Raw genomic sequence first — 10,798 nt, 5'->3', positions numbered from 1 at the left:
GGGCGGGGTTGACCTCGTTGCTATGGATGATGTCAGCATGCTTACTAACTATGCCCACAGTGATTGGCTGATAGTCTCTGTCAGAGATTTATTCATAGAAATATTTTAGAGTAAAGATAAAGGTTTAAAAATAAAAATGCTGCCACATTCAAATAAAGATTTTAAAATGCAGGCTAAGTGTCACTAATTAAACAAGTATATGTTCAGCTAATTGTCTGCCTCTTACATGTATGCTTCTCGTGTCTAGTGAATATACATATAAAGTATTTTAATTAACAGAGTAGAATAATCATGGCTGATAGTAAGACATGCAAACGTAAAAGAAAACCAAATTGGACACAAGCACAGCGGTTACTTCTTGCCCAACTGGTTAATGAAAACAAGAACATAATCAAAGGAAAATTTGGAGTTGGGATAACCTTCAAAACCGAAGGTGATACCTTTATAAAAGCTCATTATCATCAAATATTTCTAAAATGTTTAAGTTCTGAGGCAGATTGCCGGCAACAGCCTTTTAAAGATAGTTTGTGGCTTGGTCTTAGTGACTTAGGAGTCCTCTTCACTACTCTTAACGTTTCACAGATTTAGGAGCTAGTTTTAGTGCTAAAATGCTTTGTGAAATACTTTTAGATCAAAAATTTAGGAGTCCTACATTTAGGACTGACACACCCATTATTTTTAAGATTTTCTCCTAAATTGGCGAGTTACGAGCTACTTTTATCCTTAAGATGTTTTGTGAATATGGGCCCCGATCATTTAAAAAAGTAACAACACACTTCTCCTAAAAAAGGCTACTAAACCCAAGTATGAGGAATAGAAATAATGATGCTGGCCTTAGTAAGTTTCCATAATAGACAAAACACAAGTAGCTTGCCTATGTCCTGCTCCAGAAGGAAGGAGGGTCTGGTAGAATCCAGGAAACACCTGCTGTAAAACACACTAACGGGTCACCCTTGACATCTCATACATCTGCTTTATTTTCTCTCCCTAGTCTTGGAGGATCTCTGCAAAGAGTGAATTAGCACTTTTCCACAGATGTCATGTCTCCCAGCCATTCATCTTCTGTAGACCGGGCAGTCATTACCTTACTTCTGCCGTCTGATGAATATGCCAGGAGCGTACTCCATAATCCAAATATTATTGTGCCAACCAGGAACGCTTAGTCCAGATGCTTCAAATGTGAGTAATGAGTTTAAAGGGACAAGATTCTATCATACGTCTCACGTCTGATCCACAGCTGAGGTTCAGTTAAAGGCGGCGTCTGTTTTGCTAACCTCAGCAATACGATTAGCCCTGCTCATGCTTCATAAAGTTTCATAAATAAAACACAGGTGCTGCTGCGACTCAAAACATCACGAGACTTCAAGCAGACTTTCAGATGGACGACATTTTTATGGCGATCGCCTTAATTTAATCTGCCTGTAACGCAATGACTGAGAAGCTGGTAGGTGTAATTAACAGATAATCATCTTTTGTGGTGGAGATGAGCGGATTGTTTGCAAGGGAGAGTGTGAGACGGGGCTGGGTGTGTGTGACAGCTGCATTTGTTCCTGAGGGTCCCTACCGCGCTATAGCTGGGGTGAAATAAGACAGGACCAGCCATAAATTGGCCCAATGTTTAAGTCAAAGTATTAAAAACACATACTTATATACAGTAAACAGAATAATCCAGTTGAAAAATGGTTCCAGAATGTGGGAAAGTCCAGTCTTTAGTCCAGTCCGCATCTGGGAAGGGTCAGACATACGGTGTAAACAATGATACTGGACAGGATGTCCCATACTAAGATGCTCCATTAAGAGCCACGGTGACACCCTATAAATGAATAAACCATCTGAGCGTGAGTGCTCCAGCAGCCCCAGCTGTATTTGCAGAGAGCTGCTTTGGATGAGATACAATCTAGTATTCTGGGTAGCGCTGTGAGGTTGGCCATTTAATGAGATAATGGCAGACAGGGGGGGGTGACCATGTGCTGCACATATGATTACTACTGAAAGCACTTCTTTCATTAGCACTTCTAATTATCGCTGCAAACCAAACCAGGAACGGTGACAGAAGAAGGGCTATGCTAATAATGGGTGTGCTAAAATAGCAAGCAGGATGATGCTGACAAAACCATGGATACCAAAATTGGAGATTATTAGTGAAAATACATGTATTCTTTCCCACCCACAACAAATTATATCAGCAAAACAACTTGACATACATGCAGCTCCACAGTTAATCCAGGATGGATCTCAGAAACACTTAATATCTAATCTCATTATTTTTTATTTTTGTATTATTTATATGCAATTATAGTACTTGTTAGTATTTTGAATTGGCTTTTATATTTTCAGTTTTCATTTGATTTGATTTTACAATTTTTTAATTTTTTTGTAATTTTAGTCAATTTTTGTCATTTTTGTTTAGTTGTTTATCATTTTTATTGTTTTTTTATATTTCTATTTAGCTTACATTTATTTGTATTTTTACGTATTACTTCTTACATATTACTTAAACATTTTCCAGTTAAGTTGGCAAAGGCAAGTTTTTTTAAGTTTCATTTTTTTATCTAATATTAATATTTTATTTCAGATTTATTTTAATTAATGAAAATTATTTTTAGTTCAGTTTTAATAACAATAACTGGATTAAAAAAATATAAACTATTTTATAACTTGGTGATTTCAAATTTGTATGATTCGATTTAACAAAAACATTATAAATAAAATAATAAAATAAAATGTAAGCAAGCATCCACCCCTAAATCTGAGGGGTAAGCTGATTGTATGAAAACATGCGAATGAGATCAACACAAATTGGTGATCAATTTGCCAATTCAGGAATCATGACATTTTTTAACATTTGGTTTGTAAACTGACTGGTTAGTTCATAAAGACAAAAATACATTATGTTATGACTTTCAGTCAAGGTTTTGATGAAACTAAATGCAAATGTAAACTTAACTGTAATATAACTTCTTGTAAAGCTGTAATGAAACCATGTGTAATGCCAAAAGCACTATACAAACAAATATGATTTGATGTTGTGTATATGATAGAATACCATAAGAATTTAAAAAAAACAAAAGTTCAGTAGCTCTGTACTCAAATTCAATTAAATTGGACTGACAAAGTTACTACAATGTGAACATATTTAGGCTTAAAGTATGTGATATGTCTTGTGATGCAGTCAGGAACCCATCATATTATGTGTATTTTAATTCAGGCATAATTGTGAGTCTCTCAAACTCACAGTAAAAGAGCAAAAGCCTCATATGCATGTTGAAGGCAGCTGGCTGATTATAATTTTCTCCGAGGAGATCTCGGGTGCCTGAATATTATCACTGATATTTTAATTCCGATGAAGCCATATACCTTTCTATTCCTGGAAAGCACTTCCCTGATTTTATGAGAGACATATGTCTTCATCACAAGACTCATTACGGTCAAGCCTCTGTGTAAAGCTCCTTTCACCTAATGAGCATATATCATCATCTAAAACATTTAGCCATTATCAAATATACAGTAAGTAATACTTAACCAGATCATCTAACAGAAGTGCCCTTTGAAACAAAGTTGATTCCTCAATCTCAGACCAAAAAGAAGCTGTGATAGAACAAATATCTGTTCATGTAAGGTCATGCTGTGTGACAATTTTTAAATATATACTTGTGTGGGTTTCCCCTTGGTTGCTGTGTGCTGAGGGTCCTAATGAAGTGAGAAAAACATCATATAAATGGCAGCATATGTGGACCACAGTGCTCTCACACAGGGGCTGCGATGTGGAGCCGTGTTATGTTTTATTATGAGACCCAACACTGCTGGAATGTGTGCCCAACCTCTCTCTAACGCTGACGATATTGGGCGGAGCTTCTTTTTACAAGCTTGTTTGCATGAGGAACAACCGCTTTTTCACTATAAAACCAAATTGGAGAGGGCTGGTACAGTATATAATGATTCTCTGTTAATATCAGCTCTGCGTTCATAACTTGTATTGGATGTTTCAAAACAAACTTTATCAGATATTTAGCTACTTCACAGTACACTAATTGCAGAAAACTTGGGGTTATAGTTCACCTGTCATCATTTACTCATGTTTCAGCAACATTCTGTATAGCAGAATGGATTTTAACAGTTCATTGTCAGCCATCATCACACATGATCCAAAACGTGTCAATCAGAGACTGAACTCAAGGTACTATTAGTTGTCCATAAGTAGGCAATCCAGTAGGCAAAATCGCACATCCAGTAGGCAAAAAGCTCAATGTGGGTGCTCCACCACACAAAAATTTGAACCAAAAAAATCAAAGTAGGCACACCACAGCTCCAGAGAAAAATATCTATATTCTCACCACATTTTTTTTTGGAATAAATTTAAAATGAAAATTTTAATTGTAAATTTAAAAAACGTATTGATACAAAATTCTCTGCAGTACTGGTAGTACAGAGTACCGAGTCGATCAGGAAATGCTGATATGCAGCTGCTTTTAAATGTCCCCTGTGAAGAGCGTCAAAAGTTTCTATTTAGTTGGTGCCGACAGCCTTGTGGGCAGGGAAAGGTCTGCGAGTCGGGATTGGAACTCCGCATGCCCGAAGTGCAGCGGGCATGCGGATCCAATTTCCCTCTCTCTCCCACTTCACTTTCTGTCTACTTACTAGGGCTGGACGATATGACGATATTATCGTATATCGACGATGTCTCGTAAGTATCACGATGTCGATGTCAACAGTCAGGTAACAGACGATTATCGACATTATCGGGAAAAAATGACAAATGATAAACCTAGTAAGTTGTAAAAAATATTTTACATAGCCCCATAGTCACCATACAGGTCTTTTTGCATGCAAGAATGAAATAATTTAGTAGGAGGGTTGGGCATCGAAAAGCTATTCCAATTTCGGAAATCAGATCAGATGCATAAGGTCAGGAATCAAATTACTTGTTATAAAATTATACATTTTGATTCTGCTTCTCAATTTCTGTATGCGCTTTTATTGTGATTTCAAAAGATTAAACTGCAAGAAGACGAAATAGAACTCACTTCTGCATGCTCGTGCGCTGTTTTCTGTGCTGCACACACACACAAAACATCCCATAAATACAATCGGTTATGTCTTAAGTGAACGTAAAGAGCTGAGAAAGAAAACAAGGGTGTATTGGATCCATGCATTGACAGCAGCCACTGCCGCCATGTCATTAATGTTAATCAAAGAACAAAAGAAAAGAAAATCCCTCACTAACCTTGTCTGAATCACTTTTATTTGCCTGTTGTTCAGCGCCGACTACTGTAATGGCAACGAATAACAGCAAAGCTAATGTTTTCTGTTAGTTTAAGCCCAAACTAGTAAAGTCAAATCAAACTTTGTGGCAATAATTAAGACCAAACTGAACATGGTGTGTGTTTATGTTGCATGTCAGCAATGTTGCGGGGGCGGGGCGTGGTGGAGGTGGGGTTTACGTAGACAATATTATCGGATATCGCGATATTTTTAAAGGCGATTATCGATAAGATATTTTTGACATATCGCCCACCCCTACTACTTACAGTCCTTCCAAAATAAAAGCATAAAACGGCAAAAAGAAATCTAAAAAAAGTTTCTATTTAAAACGTGTTTTTGGAGCATTGAGCAATGTAGCCAATCACAAACATGTTCGTTGAGTGCCTGAACACAATGGCCAATCAGATGGTTTAAAGTCAGATTCTGCTCGATATGCCAGAGTTTGTTTAGCTCGAGCTCTGCACGCTTGCAAGAAGTTTTGCCGTAACCAACAAAGTTTAAACACAACGTTAATAAGTGATTCATTCAAATACGTTTGACAGTGTAACCATAGCAATGAATACATCAAAATAGATCTGAGCATTAAGTCTTGCAGTGCAAGTGCAATAGATCTGCTGCTTGTTACCTGTCATGCATTTCTTAGTTTTTAATTTGATTACTTTTTCCATTCAATCTTTTTAATGCAATGTTTACTTATTTGAACAATACTTGAAAGCTACATGTTGTTTTGATGTATAATTTACTTATAATTAACTGCATTATTAATTAACTAAATGTATATAATATTTTTTGTTTTCACATAAAAAAAATACCAAAATAAAACCAAAACTGGATCTGAGCGATGAAATTTTACTTTTATTGGTACTAAGTACTGACTACTGAAATTTTGGTACGGTGACATCATTGTCTTGGCTAATAATTTATAACATGAGCCACCAGACAAAATAGAGAATACAAACCACTGGCAGACCATTTTATTCCACCAACTCCACCCTTAATGAAACTACTTAATCAACGGCAAAATGTTTGTAATCTATTCTTAGTTTTGTCTTGGTGCATGTGATCCTCAGATCAGGTCTGGAGAGCCGAGGTCGTGCCATACAGGAGAGAGTGCACAGGCTTCACACATCCAGCCTCAGCTGTCTGACAGAGACAGGGTGGCTCCACTTCCCTAACGTCACAAGCCACTCTTGGAGAAGACAGCTCGTTTTTAAAGTGCACTTTGTAACAGAGAAGTGTGGTTTGCCTTCAGTAAATCCAAGCATTGGCGCTTCTCAAACCTCAAAGTCAAATGAAGAACTGGCAATCCTTCAGTTAGTGCCATTACAGTTCTGCATGGTTGGAGTAGCTTCACATGACTGGTGCTTTATATAATGAGTATCTTCAGCTTTAAACTTGTAATCCTGCAATTTGCATGCAACAATTTAAAAACAAGTAACAGAAATAGTGGTTAGCTACACTACAAGCTATTAATTTTTTTTTTAATTATATACATATAATATAATAATAAATATAATAATAATAAACCTCAGGCTGCAGACTTCCACACTATATATACACATACATACATACATACATACATATATATATATGTCAAACAGCAGCATTTAATTATATGCAGCCACAAAAAATGAAATGCTATTATAATTTAAGGTGACTATCTATCTATCTGTCCATCCATCTATCTAAATAAATAAAGCAATAAACAGAACTGAGACTTTTACACTAAACACAACCAATAAATAAAAAAAAAAAAAGATATACATAACCATGTCAAAAACATAACCAGCATCATTTAACCAAATATGCAGCTACAAAAATAAATAAATAAACCAAGTCAAATACATGAACAGCAGCATTTAACTAAATATGAAGCCAAATACACAAACAAATACATTTCTATGCACAAAATAATAAAAAAAAAATTTAAACACGATGATTCATTACTACCTGTTGGAAACGAAGTTTATTATTGGAAAAGCTATTTTGTTTTGAAAGTTATTTTGTCATGCAACTAAAAATATAGTCAAGTTAGTAATGTCGCTACTTTTAGTTAGTAATTTCCCAACACTGAGTAAGACTCAAAAATAGTGAGTGTTGGTCAAAGCTGGAGAAGCGGGTCAGTCTACACATTCTGGCTGAGAGCTTCTGGAGCTGCAGTCGCTCAGAGGACTATATACAGTATATTTGTTCTGGTGTTTGGAGTGATTCAAGGAGACGGGAAATGAGGCAGAGCATGACGTGCACGCTCTGTGCAGACTGTGATTTATTAGTCTGACAGCCCCCATCACCCCATACACCTCCGTTATGTGCAGTCTCTCGATCAATTAAAAACAGAGGTGATGAATGCAATAATGGGGGAAAAAGTCAAAATAATCATAAAAATGAATGGGGGCTTGTGTCATGTGCATAGACTGTATAAAAACATGGACGTAGTGTCAGATGTGTCATTACTGGAATTACTGGAATAGCCAAAGCCATTATTCAGAGGGGGTTATCCACATACTTTTGGCCATATAGTGTACTTTTCTCTGAGGGGAAGACCTTAGAGTACAGTTCTCTTAAGAGAGCTATGAAATATTTACTCTTAGAGGAAGACAAATATGCCAGCAATGTTTATTTTGCAGTGGTGGCCCAAGGGAAGAACACAGAGCTTTTTTCCCACATTTCCTTGATTATCTGTTTGTTGTTTATCGGCTTGACCCTCCATTTTCATACTATAGTTTCCTCCTGAGAGTTTCAGCATATATATATATATATATATAATATATAATATATATATATATATATATATATATATATATCCATATCCATATCTGTTTGTCTGTATCTATCAATCAATCTATCCATCACTATCTATCTGTCTAGATATCCACCCCTCTCTCATCTATATATATAGATATCTATAACTATCTATAGATATCTATTGCTATCTATAACTATCTATAGATATCTATTTCTGTCTCTATAGATATTTATTCCTATCTATCTCTATCTATAGATATCTATCCATCTCTGTCTCTCTCTATCAATCTGTTCAGGGATTGTGTGCAGACACATTAGTCTAAATTTGATCCAGTGCTTTGTCTGGCTCTTTTCTTTTAAAGTTTTTTCTGCTGTAAAGTCGGGCATTTTAACATGGGGAGTCTATGGGATTGACTCCCTTTTGCAGCCAGTCTCTAGCAGCCAGTCGATGAATTACAGTTTAAGTCACTTCCTTGTTGGCTTCACGAGAGAGAGCGGGAGGTTGCCGCTTGGTCATGTGTCGTTTTCCCTGCAACAAATATGATGCTAATTGGCCTTAGCAATGGTTACATAAAAGCATTAAATGCAAAAACAATGTAGTCCGCCAACTATGTTTCAGGGAGAAATATTACCATTGCTGTCTGGAGGCTGCATGGAGACGTGCCTCAGGCACATCACTGCGGGCTGCTCGTACTCGACTCAATCAGAGATGACAGACATAGTCAGAGTCTCCAACCACATGCTTGTGTTTTCACTCAAGCTTCACAAACTTAATCCTTACATTGGGTTTACTCCCATCATGCATGATTGTGCAATATATTACACAGCCACACAAAGCAGTGACCTCGGGACTTACATTTGTTAAACAACATGGCCTGAGGTCTAGACAGGCCTGAGTGAAAACACCTGGATTTTTTTTCTAAGAAATGGCTCTATGGCTGCAAGTCAGAGACATCTATAAAATAACAGTGCAGGCTCTCATTAAAAAAACCGTTTGGTCTTTCAGCTGGCACTGTTTTCACATGATCCATGTTCTCAATATTTCAACACAAGTGACTCTAACTCAACGAATAAAGCGAGCACTGCTGCAAACCTGCAATTTAGACAATCAGAGGAAAGCTCAAAGCAGTGTGACAAACACAACTCCACATGTGGTTAAGGCTGTCAGCCTTGATTCATGACAAATAATTTGCATATTGCAATAAAATCATGCCATTAAATTGGTAAAGTAATTTCTTAGCCTGCAAAGGGACACATTCTGACATTATTTGATACTAGTCACTGTCTTTTACTGAGACTCGCTGGATCAGGAAATAAACGATGATTATGTAAATTCACTGTTCATAATGGAGTTCAAAATGGTGGGATACAATTTAAAACAAAAAAATAAAGTTTTTGTTAGATATAAAGGTTGTAATTACAGGAAAACAGTTGCAATAGAGGTATAAAGTCACAATTCTTAAACAAGCTTTCATAGACAAGAGCAGATGATTTATGTGCGACATAAATCATTACAAAAATGTATTTATAAATCAGTTAAAGCAGACTCTGTCTGATTTTGCAAGATAAGGAAGCCAGTAAAAGGATTCCTTTGCTTAATAAATACTTGTTTACCATATAATGAAGCTTCCACATGTCAACTGACAAAGTGGAAAGACACTTCCACTTTGAATCACACATTTTAAATATATAAATAACCAAATGTCAGCAAGCCTGAGGTCCTTCCTGTTGAAAATGACAACACAGTATGTCTGTCCATCTATCTATCTATCTATCTATCTATCTATATATATATATTCTGTCTCTATAGATATTTATTCCTATCTATCTCTATCTATAGATATCTATCCATCTCTGTCTCTCTCTATCAATCTGTTCAGGGATTGTGTGCAGACACATTAGTCTAAATTTGATCCAGTGCTTTGTCTGGCTCTTTTCTTTTAAAGGGAACAACACTAAGAGGGAGTGGTGACAGTATTTTCCCATAAAGAGAAATAATCCAAAGAATAAAATGCTGGGAGGTTTCCTGGGTCGGTCTTACCTCACTCCTTAAGAATGTCCCGTGAGACTGAGGCCAGATTGTGAGGTTGTTTTACTGCCGCAATAAGTGTGACTCATGTGCGTTTCTGAGCAATGGTCTACACTGAAGTGGACTACGCAGAGGTTTCTACAAAGCCGCCTTGATTTACAGGTTATGGCTGTGATTCTCCGTCTTTGGAGAGTTTATTTTTTCATCTGACGCTTCATGGAGGGAGAACTATAGGCTGGGTCTTTACTGCCATGTTTTCGTTCACTCAATGGCATGTAAAAGGCCCCTTGTCAGAAATGTTACACTCACCAACTTTTAAAACAGGGAAGAACACACAGGTGGTTGGTATGGTGCCTTTGGGTCTCAGTGGTGCAGAGGTAATAGCTACACTTTTTCCAGGCATTATGTTTGCAGAACTCAAAGTAAAAGTACCGCATACTTTTGAGTTACATTAGGCAGAAAAACAAACAAGCACCATCTGTCAACAATCACACGGGTGTAGTTTTAGCTACCTGCTCCTTCCATTCATTACCTGTTTATTTTGAGTCCAGCTCTAGCACAACGCAGCTCTCGCAGTCCAGAGAGAATTTGTATTCCTATTTCCTACCTGTGGAATAAAGAGGAAAAAACTGATTCAGTTCAACAGGTACTTTTAATATTCAACCGAACATTGACATTTTCACAAGAGAAAAAAGGCTTTTTGTTTAAATGAAAGACAGACGTACTATGCACCACTTTCCCCTCCACTGTCTGTCTGCTCCT

General features: G+C 36.8%; 1 pseudogene; it reads right to left on the bottom strand.

The window, feature by feature from the left end:
* LOC107688492 (serine/threonine-protein phosphatase 2A regulatory subunit B'' subunit alpha-like) overlaps nt 1–10,798 on the bottom strand; it is a 111,755-nt pseudogene that overhangs the window by 87,407 nt on the left and 13,550 nt on the right.

This window comes from Sinocyclocheilus anshuiensis, unplaced genomic scaffold (genome assembly GCF_001515605.1).
Source record: "Sinocyclocheilus anshuiensis isolate Anshui unplaced genomic scaffold, SAMN03320099.WGS_v1.1 scaffold329, whole genome shotgun sequence".
NCBI lineage: Eukaryota > Metazoa > Chordata > Actinopteri > Cypriniformes > Cyprinidae > Sinocyclocheilus > Sinocyclocheilus anshuiensis.
Note: the sequence above shows the minus strand (reverse complement) of the source record. Positions and strands in the feature narration are given on the sequence as shown.